This window comes from Crocodylus porosus, unplaced genomic scaffold (genome assembly GCF_001723895.1).
Source record: "Crocodylus porosus isolate Cpor-Errol unplaced genomic scaffold, CroPor_comp1, whole genome shotgun sequence".
NCBI classification, from domain to species: Eukaryota; Metazoa; Chordata; order Crocodylia; family Crocodylidae; genus Crocodylus; species Crocodylus porosus.
In genome coordinates this window covers 14,772,400-14,775,363 of record NW_017728906.1, presented here as the reverse complement: position 1 = coordinate 14,775,363, position 2,964 = coordinate 14,772,400, and the positions used below count along the sequence as shown (strand labels likewise).

Here is a 2,964-nt window from a genome sequence, read left to right as displayed (position 1 = left end):
CCCCTGATCCCCAGGGGTCCCCCAGTTTCTCCCTGCTCCCAGGGCTCCTCTCCTGCCCCTCAGGGTTCCTGCCTGCTGCCTGCAATTACTTGTGGCTCCCTGAAATTACCCCTTGCCCTGGAGCTTCCTCAGTTCCCTCCCACCCTCAGGGCTTCCCTCCTGCCCCTTTTGGATTCCTGCCTGCCCCTCCCCCCCAGCTTACTTTTTACTTTCTGTGGTGTTTGTTGCAGGGAACCAGACGGAGCCCAATCCCTGCCACTTCTAGGCTGCTGTTCTTCTCTGGGCTGAATTCAGTGGTCAGGCAGGAAGGTTAACCCTTCTTTGCTTGCTTCCCTGGATATACAGCACAATCAGCCACAAGTAAATGTGGGGACCAGGGGTCTGGGGTTCTGGGGAAGATTGGCAGTGGGGGTGTGCAGTAGGTCTGATCCAGGCCTGCAAGTTTGGGTGGGGTGTTTACACTAAGGTGTAGTTTAGAGTGGCTAGACCTTACTGTAACACAAACTGACTAACATGGATCAGAGATAAACTTAGGCTGGAGTGGTATAACTTTAAGTCACCTAAACTGCTTAAAACTAGTTTCAGGTGTTAATGTGTAGGAAATCCAGGTCTTAAGAGCTCCAGGAGCTGCTTAAAATTAATGGGTAACAAACCTGTAAGAGGCTGCATCACTGAAATAATTTGCATCCAAAATGAAAATTGTCCACAATTCTAGCACAAACAGAAAATATGCTCTTTGCCACTTCTGTTATCCAGGTTTCCAGGAAAATCTAGAGATTTAATGGGCTGTTGTATTTAAAAATGAAAAAGATAAAATTCTCTTAAGCAAGGGACACTTATGATAGGGGTTATAACAATCCCATTCTAAACAAAGGATCCTCTATCATTTTCCTTTCTATGGTGTTTCAGTATATGGTGAAGCTCCTGGATCTAAGTGCTTGCCGAGTTTTGCTGAGAAAAATAATTTACGGGAGGTGATATTATTAGACAGCTTTTAGTATCTATGAGAATTTGTCAGATAAAGGATAACAGTAAAAATCTGCTTGAATAAATCAGAGTGCAGAAGACCTTTAAAAAGGTTAATGTAAATGGCAGGCAACCATTTAGTATTTTTATTTTGTTTATAAAGATTAAAGGATTTATTGCCTCTATGAAGTGGAGCTGCATTGCCCTGGAAAAAAAATCTGTTTATAAATTCATATACCTGCTTATGGGTGTACTCTGTAGAGTGAAATATCTAAAAATAGCTCAACTACCTAGCAAACCTTAAAGCCCAGCAGAATTTAAGAAAGATTTGACTCTCCTTTCCTTCCAAATAAACTACATCTTTAATAGTCATTCAGTAAACACAAAGAAAAAAAATTATAATTTTCAACTGAATCACTGACAAACCAAACTGAAAGCAACAAGTTCTTTGCCATCTATCCTTCAAAAGCAATCACGTTATAATATTCAAGATGCAAACAGAGGGTCTGAAGATTTCAGCTAGAACTAGAGGTAATGAACAACTGAGTTTGCATATCTATAGGGAATGTACATGATGGAGATGCAGTATGTACTGACACTATAGCTGCCTGAAAGTTCTGGGAATGTTTTATGTCATATGGTGATTTGAATCCAATGCATTTTGCATGCTTTTGGTTCTGCAGTAGATTCTGATCTTAATGATCATCTTTTATTCCCCCAAGCTTTACACTGAAAATTGAAGAAAGTGGGACACTTGAACCAACATTTCTTACATGTATATATGTGGAGACTTCCATTTTCAGGTACATGGTCTTCAATTCTTGAATCTGCTTTTCCTTTTCTCCATCTGAGTCTGATCTTTGCTGCCTTTGAGGACACCTTGCAAAGCTTCTTTTCTTACCTAGGCTTTGTGTCCAAGGGAGCAAAGGGGTATGGTTATCTGACATCTGAGCATTTTTGACTTCTGCTAATGTTACTTGGTAACTCCTTTTTGTGGTAGGTGCAAGTTTGTTGGTTTGAATGTAACTATGGAATCTGCCTAGGACTACTGGAAAGAACATGCTTTTAAAAAAAAGTAAGTAAAGAAAAGGTCCTGGCCTGACTCACAGACAACTTTGCACTTGTCTTCAGGATAAATGACAGTGTGTTAATTGTTTCTAAGCAAATACCATTTTTCTTTGAGGCAAATAACCATTAGAATGTCTAAAATGACCTAGGAAACCTTTTAAGTGACAAAGATACCACACAGCAAAGTACATACTGGCTTATTTTGTCACTTAGATACAAAGTATAGATTCCAAACTGTCATTTCAAAAATAAAGCCAAAGACTGAGTATATTCAGTGTCATTGCTCAAAGGGCACACATGATCCAGTTAAAACCAATCTAGTATAATCTGGAGTGATAAATAGAAAAACATGAGTTGGAATGTACAGGAACAAGTCTAACAAGCTTCTTTTGGGGCTCTTAGGGAAGCAATTGACCCAAGCAATTGACTGTGTCTGTTGTAATTTGAAAATATTACTGACCAACACTAATCTTGTTAACTGTGAGTTCCAGGAATATAAGAATCAGGTACAAGATTTTACTTAAGATTTGGATAGTAGCCGGCACCATAATGCAAACCTTACATGCTTGAGATGGGGAAATCCTGAATGCTAATTTAAACGGTAGAGGTTATAGTAATTAATTATATAATTTGGTGACACTTAGTAGATGAATTATTTGAAATAAAAGATCTAAACTTCGTAATTATCCCCAAGTTTGCATCAAGAATTACTTAGGGACTTTAATTACCTTTAAAATCAAAGATTCCTTGGGAACTTGATGAGACTTATCAGTGTCAAAGTCAGAGTTGCTACTTTTTTTTGTAAAAATCTTTACAAATAGACTGGAGAAGCCAGTTCATATGTTCCAGTCATCACAGAATCAGCTTTTAACTTGCTAGGTAACTCTTCCTCTGCTAAAGTAATTTTTAATTTTGGGACCCCCAAGATAT

The 2,964-nt window shown here is 38.6% G+C and overlaps 1 long non-coding RNA gene across 1 annotated transcript in view; it reads left to right on the top strand.

Moving 5' to 3' along the window:
* Positions 1-2,534, top strand: part of LOC109305763 — a 16,756-nt gene extending 14,222 nt beyond the window's left edge. Inside the window, exons 2-4 of the long non-coding RNA XR_002099705.1 lie at positions 1,689-1,776; positions 1,967-2,045; positions 2,437-2,534. This is a non-coding gene — a long non-coding RNA (uncharacterized LOC109305763). The remainder of the gene's footprint in view (positions 1-1,688; positions 1,777-1,966; positions 2,046-2,436) is intronic.
* Positions 2,535-2,964: the final 430 nt, after the last annotated feature.